The following is a 7,774-nucleotide window of genomic DNA, read 5'->3' on the forward strand; positions in this document are numbered from 1 at the left end:
CGAGGCTGCGGTTAAAACGCAGGCCGACAAAAAGAGGGGGGAACACAGGCCCTTTCGGGTGGGGGACTGGGTGTACCTGTCGACAAAATACATCCGGTTGAAGGTACCCTGCAAGAAGTTGGGTCCCAAATACATAGGGCCGTTCCAGATAACACGGGTACTTAACCCGGTAACCGTACGGCTGAGACTGCCCCCCTTGGGGAAAATACATCCCGTATTCCACGCAAGCCTACTAAAGCTAGCTGCTAAGGCCCCGTTGCAGTCCGCGCCGGGACCGGTCAACGGGTCCCAGTACGAGGTACAGGAGGTACTGGACTCCCGGACTCACCGTGGAGGGGTGCAGTACCTCATCCGGTGGAAAGGGTATCCCCTATCCGACGCTTCATGGGTGGGGGAAGGGGACGTCCATGCTCCCCGTCTGGTGCGGGCATTCCACCACAAACACCCGGGGAGGCCAGGGGCCGTCCCAGGTATAGGCTTAACCTCACCCACGTCCCTTTCTCTTCCAGGAGGAGCCATGGTAGAGGGGGCCGCATGTCAAGCCCCACGGGGCTTGCCATTCGCTGGGAGGAGAGAACCGCGACACCCGCAGCAGCCGAGCGCTGCCGCAGCCGCCACAGCCGCCCAGCAGCAGAAAGCCGTAGCAGCCAACACCGCAGCCGCCCGGCTCTCCTCCGTCCCAACCTGCAGGTTCGCTCCACCCCCCTCCTCTCGCTTCACGGAAGGCCACGGTCGTCGGGGGAGGGGCCAGCAACGACTGCTGCCTGCAAGAACGCTGCCTGCACGAGCGAGACTGCAAAGGGACTAGCCAGGACAATGGCAGAGAGCAGCTGCCAAGCCGTCGGCGGGACATCACACCCTACGGAACTATTCCCAGGGAAGGGTGGGGCCGGGCTCCGGAGGCATTTATAGAGTTTAGGCGGATGTTGGCTTGCTGCTGGGGGCGGAGGGAAGCGGTGTGGCACTTCGATATACAGCACTGGGAGCAAGCCACTCCCAGTGCTGACTTTGTTTTGGCTGGGGAATAAACCACCCTGCTTACACCACGTTCCTGCGTTCCTGTCGTCTTTCTCTCGTCGGGACGCCGACGGACGGAGAGTGATACCGCCATTCCCTCGAAGCAAGGAGAACAGCTATGGGGCTATTAGATAGGGGGTGAGTGCTGACTTAGTATCACTCTCCGTCCGTCGGCGTCCCGATGAGAGAAAGACGACAGGAACGCAGGAACGTGGTGCAAGCAGGGTGGTTTATTCCCCAGCCAAGGGGAGTGGTGGCAGGCAACGACTGCTGCCTGCACGACCGGCAAGGCCGGGAGGACACAGAGCGAGACTGCAAAGGGACTAGCCAGGACAACGGCTGAGTGCAGCTGCCAAGCGGTCGGCGGGACATCACGCCCTACAAAACTATTCCCAGGGAGGGGTGGGGCCGGGCTCCGGAGGCATTTATAGGGTTTAGGCGGATGTTGGCTTGCTGCTGGGGGCGGAGGGAAGGGGTGTGGCGCCTCGATATACAGCACTGGGAGCAGGCCACTCCCAGTGCTAACTTTGTTTTGGCTGGGGACCGTGCGATCGAGCTCCTACCCGGAGCTCCTGCGGTGTGATCGAGCTCCTACCCGGAGCTCCGACTGTGCGATCGAGCTCCTACCCGGAGCTCCTGCGGTACCTACAGGTAGCTGGACTACCTGGGGTACCGCATTTCGGGGGATGGCGTGGAAATGGACCCACGGAAAGTTCAGGCAGTGCTGGAGTGGCAAGCTCCCAGGACGCGTCGTCAGCTACAAAGCTTCCTGGGATTTGCCAATTTTTACCGGCAGTTTATTCCGTCCTTCGCTGCTGTTGCCCATCCCCTAACGGACCTGTTACGTACCAAACATCTGACTGGCAAGCCGAAACCTGGTCAGCCATTGCCCTGGACCCTGGTGTGCCAAAGGGCTTTCGAGGACCTGAAAGCCCTCTTCGCCAAAGAGCCGGTGTTACTCCATCCACAGCCTGATGCCCCTTTCGTGGTCCAGGCTGACGCCAGCGACGTGCCCATCGGAGCGGTGCTCCTCCGGCGGAGCAGTCGCGGAGCCCTGCAGCCCTGTGCCTATACGTCTCGCAAGTTCACGACGACTGGAAGGGCATGGGCGATCTGGGAGAAGGAGGCGTTCGCTGTTCGGTGGGCACTGGTGACGTGGAGGCGCCTGTTGGAGGGGGTGGCCAAGGGTCGTTGAGTCCGGCCAGTTACTTCCCCCTGGGCACTCCCCGGTACACGCAGGCCTGGCGCAAGTCCTGATCCAGGCCCGCCCGGAAGTGGTGCACCAACAACCGCTCTGGCCATAGGGAACTCAACCGGGCCGCCAACCGTCGGAAGTCCCGAACATAGTCAGCCACGGACCGGCCCCGCTGCTTCAGCGCCAAGATCTCCACTTCTGCCCGTTGCAGACGGGCCGTGTCCTCAAACCGGGCATGCAGGGCTTCGAGGAACAATCCTGCATGGTCCAGCTCCTGGGCATGGTCGCTGTACAGGTCAGCGGCCCAAGCTGCCACTTCCCCCTGCAACCCTGCGGTGACTGTGACCACCATCGCCCACTGGGACGGGTACAGGTGAGCGTACCGGTCCAGATGGCTAATCACATGGCTCATAAACATAGCCAGCTGGTCAGGGTTGCCATCGAAGGTGATGGGAATGGGTGGTGGGCCCCAAGTGAACCCCGGACCCCATGGGCCCGCTGGCTGGACCACACCCTGCGCCACGGTATGGGGGGTGGAGGGAAGGGGTGTGGCACCTCGATGTACAGCACTGGGAGCAAGCCACTCCCAGTGCTGACTTACTATCACTCTCCGTCCGTCGGCGTCCCGATGGGCATGGTCGCTGTACAGGTCAGCGGCCCAAGCTGCCACTTCCCCCTGCAACCCTGCGGTGACTGCGACCACCATCGCCCACTGGGACGGGTACAGGTGAGCGTACCGGTCCAGATGGCTAATCACGTGGCTCATAAACATAGCCAGCTGGTCAGGGTTGCCATCGAAGGTGATGGGAATGGGTGGTGGGCCCCAAGCGAACCCCGGACCCCATGGGCCCGCTGGCTGGACCACACCCTGCGCCACGGTATGGGGGGCGGAGGGAAGGGGTGTGGCACCTCGATATACAGCACTGGGAGCAAGCCACTCCCAGTGCTGACTTACTATCACTCTCCGTCCGTCGGCGTGTACAGTGACTTGGCCGCTGTGTTCAGCGAGAAGGAGTGCGACCAGCTACCTCCTCACCGCTCGACCGACTGCGATCGAGCTCCTACCCGGGGCCAAGTTGCCGAAGCCCCGGATGTATGCCATGGCACCCAAAGAACTCAAGGGACTACGACGGTACATTGATCAAAACCTGGCGAGGGGGTTCATCCAGCCCGCCCGGTCCCGGGTCGCTGCACCTTTCCTGTTCAAAGAGAAGAAGGACGGATCCCTCCGCCTATGTGTCGACTTTCGGGGTCTCAACGCAGTGTGTGTTGAGCACCTATACCCCCTACCCTTAATGAAAGATCTGCTGGCCCAGCTCGGTAAGGGGCGTGTCTTCACCAAGTTGGATCTTCGGGAGGCGTACTACAAAGTACGAATCCGGCATGGGGACGAATGGAAGACGGCGTTCAACTGTCCTCTTGGTAGCTTCCAGTTCCGCGTAATGCCCTTTGGATTGCAAGGAGCCCCAGTGGTCTTCATGCAACTAATCAACCAAGTGTTGCACGAGCACCTGTACCGCGGGGTGCTCGTCTACCTCGATGACATTTTAATTTACACCACGACCCTGGAAGAACACGTCAGCCTGGTACATCGAGTCTTACGAAAGCTGCTTGACGCTAACTTATATGTAAAACTTTCTAAGTGCGAGTTCCATCGCTCCCAGCTGGACTACCTGGGGTACCGCATTTCGGGGGATGGCGTGGAAATGGACCCACGGAAAGTTCAGGCAGTGCTGGAGTGGCAAGCTCCCAGGACGCGTCGTCAGCTACAAAGCTTCCTGGGATTTGCCAATTTTTACCGGCAGTTTATTCCGTCCTTCGCTGCTGTTGCCCATCCCCTAAAGGACCTGTTACGTACCAAACATCTGACTGGCAAGCCGAAACCCGGTCAGCCATTGCCCTGGACCCTGGTGTGCCAAAGGGCTTTCGAGGACCTGAAAGCCCTCTTCGCCAAAGAGCCGGTGTTACTCCATCCACAGCCTGATGCCCCTTTCGTGGTCCAGGCTGACGCCAGCGACGTAGCCATCGGAGCGGTACTCCTCCAACGGAACAGTCGCGGAGCCCTACAACCCTGTGCCTATACGTCTCGCAAGTTCACGACGACTGAAAGGGCATGGGCGATCTGGGAGAAGGAGGCGTTCGCTGTTCGGTGGGCACTGGCGACGTGGAGGCACCTGTTGGAGGGGGCAGCCTTACCGTTCGAGGTATGGACTGACCATAAAAACCTCGAGGCATTGCAAGCACCACGACGCCTGTCCCCCAAGCACGTAAGGTGGGCCCAGTACTTTGTCCGTTTCCGGTTCACCCTGAAGTATGTGCCTGGGGGGAAAAATTTCCTGGCGGACGCTCTGTCACGTATGCCGCAGTACCATAGCAAAAGGGAGGAGGTGGTACAGGCCATCATGCCGCCATATAGCCAAGGGGTCGCGCGGCTCAACCCCAATCCAGTGGGGCCTTGCACGTTACCAGGTTTGCAGGAAGCCACTCGGGCTGACGTCTGGCTCCGGGACCACCCGAGCCTTTTGACACAGAGGGAGGGGGTAGCATGGAAAGGCGACAAGATGTACGTTCCTGAGGTGCTACGAAACACTGTCCTCAACCGGTGCCATGATGCCAAGCAGGCAGGACACTTCGGGTTCCTAAAAACCTTACATCTTGTTCGACGACAGTTCTGGTGGCCCAGAATGAAGCCGGAGGTGGAAGCATACGTGAAAACGTGTCACGTGTGTGCCACTCCCAAACCCCGTGTGGGAAAACCACTGGGTCTGTTGCAGAAGGTTGCTGACCCGCACCGTCCGTGGGAGGAGATCTCCATGGACTTCGTCGTCGACCTACCAAACAGCCATGGTCACACTGTGATCTGGACGGTCATCGACCTCTTTTCGAAGCAGGCCCATTTCGTCCCCTGCAAGGGCCTGCCTTCAGCGCAGCGGCTGGAGCGTCTCTTCCTTCAGCATATATACCGTCTGCACGGAGCACCTCAGCGCGTCATATCAGACCGGGGAGTGCAGTTCACCGCACGGTTCTGGCGTGACTTTCTCCGGCTCCTTGGGACGTCCCAAGGCCTCAGTTCGGCGTACCATGCCAGCACCAACGGGGCGGCGGAACGAGCAAACGCTATGATTGAGCGATATCTACGCAGCTACGTCACCTACCAGCAGGACGATTGGGTGGACCTCCTGCTGTTCGCTGAAGTGGCGTACAATAATACCGTGCATGGCAGCATGGGGTTTATCCCCTTTCGGGTAGTGCATGGGGTGGACTTCGTTCCCATCCCCAAGTGGCCCCATGGGACAGTCACTCCCCACTCCCCACCTACCTGGATCGCACGGGTAACGGATTTGTGGGGAAAGGTAAAAGATGCCCTAAGGCAGGCCGAGGCTGCGGTTAAAACGCAGGCCGACAAAAAGAGGGGGGAACACAGGCCCTTTCGGGTGGGGGACTGGGTGTACCTGTCGACAAAATACATCCGGTTGAAGGTACCCTGCAAGAAGTTGGGTCCCAAATACATAGGGCCGTTCCAGATAACACGGGTACTTAACCCGGTAACCGTACGGCTGAGACTGCCCCCCTTGTTTGGGAAAATACATCCCGTATTCCACGCAAGCCTACTAAAGCTAGCTGCTAAGGCCCCGTTGCAGTCCGCGCCGGGACCGGTCAACGGGTCCCAGTACGAGGTACAAGAGGTACTCGACTCCCGGACTCACCGTGGCAGAGTGCAGTACCTCATTCGGTGGAAAGGGTATCCCGTCCGACGCTTCATGGGTGGGGGAGGGGGACGTCCATGCCCCCCGTCTGGTGCGGGCATTCCACCACAAACACCCGGAGAGGCCAGGGGCCATCACAGGGATAGGCGTAACCTCACTCACGTCCCTTTCTCTTCCAGGAGGAGCCATGGTAGAGGGGGCCGCATGTCAAGCCCCACGGGGCTTGCCATTCGATGGGGGGGGAGAACCGCGACACCTGCAGCAGCCGAGCGCCGCCGCAGCCGCCGCAGCCGCCCAGCAGCAGAACGCCGTAGCAGCCGCCACCGCAGCCGCCCGACTCTCCTCCGGCATCGTCCCAACCTGCAGGTTCGCCCCACCCCCCTCCTCTCGCTTCTCCGCGCCGCCGCCGCCTACCTCGCTCGAGCCGCAGAAACCTCAGGCGGCGTTTCCCAGCTCGAGGGCGAGGCAGGGAGCGTGCGAACGGAAGCCGCATGCGAACGGAAGCCGCGGAGAGCCAAGGAAGACCGTGGACGACGGGGGAAGGGCCAGCAACGACTGCTGCCTGCACGACCGGCAAGGCCGGGAGGACACAGAGCGAGACTGCAAAGGGACTGGCCAGGACAACGGCAGAGTGCAGCTGCCAAGCGGTCGGCGGGACATCACGCCCTACAAAACTATTCCCAGGGAGGGGTGGGGCCGGGCTCCGGAGGCATTTATAGGGTTTAGGCGGATGTTGGCTTGCTGCTGGGGGGGGGAGGGAAGGGGTGTGGCACCTCGATATACAGCACTGGGAGCAAGCCACTCACAGTGCTGACTTTGTTTTGGCTGGGGAATAAACCACCCTGCTTGCACCACGTTCCTGCATTCCTGTCGTCTTTCTCTCATCGGGACGCCGACGGACGGAGAGTGATAAGACTATTTGCTGCTGAACCGGTCCTAAAGCACCCCTGCCCAGGGGAGCCCTTTGTGATTCAAGCCGATGCCAGCGATGTGGCAGTTGGAGCTGTGTTACTACAAAAGAACAAAAGTGGGGTCCTGCAACCCTGTGCCTACACCTCTAAGAAATTTACTGAAAGCGAGCGGAGATGGGCAATCTAGGAGAAAGAGGCCTTTGCGATTAGGTGGGCGCTATTAAACTGGCGACACTATCTAGAAGGGAGCAAGGTGCCATTTGAAGTATGGACAGATCACAAAAATCTAGAAGCACTGAAAACTCCCCGCAAATTGTCCCCAAAGCAAGTGCGGTGGGCACAGTACTTTAACCGCTTCAACTTCACTCTAAAGTACATACCAGGAAGAAAAAACTTCCTAGCTGATGCGCTATCCTGGTTACCCCAATACAAAAGTGAACGGGAGGAGGTTAACGAGGCAATTATCCCCAATCCACAAACTGCCGCTCAACTTACGCCTCGCAGGGTCCCCAATCCTGATGACCCTGGGGTAAAGAAAATAAAATGAGAGCTCCTCACCGATCAATGGTTCAAAGATAATCAACTCTCCCTAACGTGCAGGGATGGCTTGGCTTACAAAGGGGGGAAACTATATTTGCCAGAAGCCGTCCGTCTTAATGCTCTCAAACACAGCCATGATGTAAAACAGGCTGGACACTTTGGATATTTGAAAACCCTACACCTCACCCGCCGGCAATTTTGGTGGCCGGGGCTGAAAAGGGATGTGGAAAACTATGTAAAAAGTTGTACTGTATGTGCCACAATGAAAAGAATTCCAGGGAAAACCCCTGGGTTACTGCAACCCGTGGCAGACCCTTCTCAACCATGGGAAGAAATAGCTATGGACTTTATAGTAGACCTACCTGAAAGTAGAGGAAATACTGTCATCTGGACTGTGATAGACC

The sequence above is a fragment of the Protobothrops mucrosquamatus genome, unplaced genomic scaffold, assembly GCF_001527695.2.
Source record: "Protobothrops mucrosquamatus isolate PMUCROS unplaced genomic scaffold, P.Mucros_1.0 scaffold3761, whole genome shotgun sequence".
NCBI lineage: Eukaryota > Metazoa > Chordata > Lepidosauria > Squamata > Viperidae > Protobothrops > Protobothrops mucrosquamatus.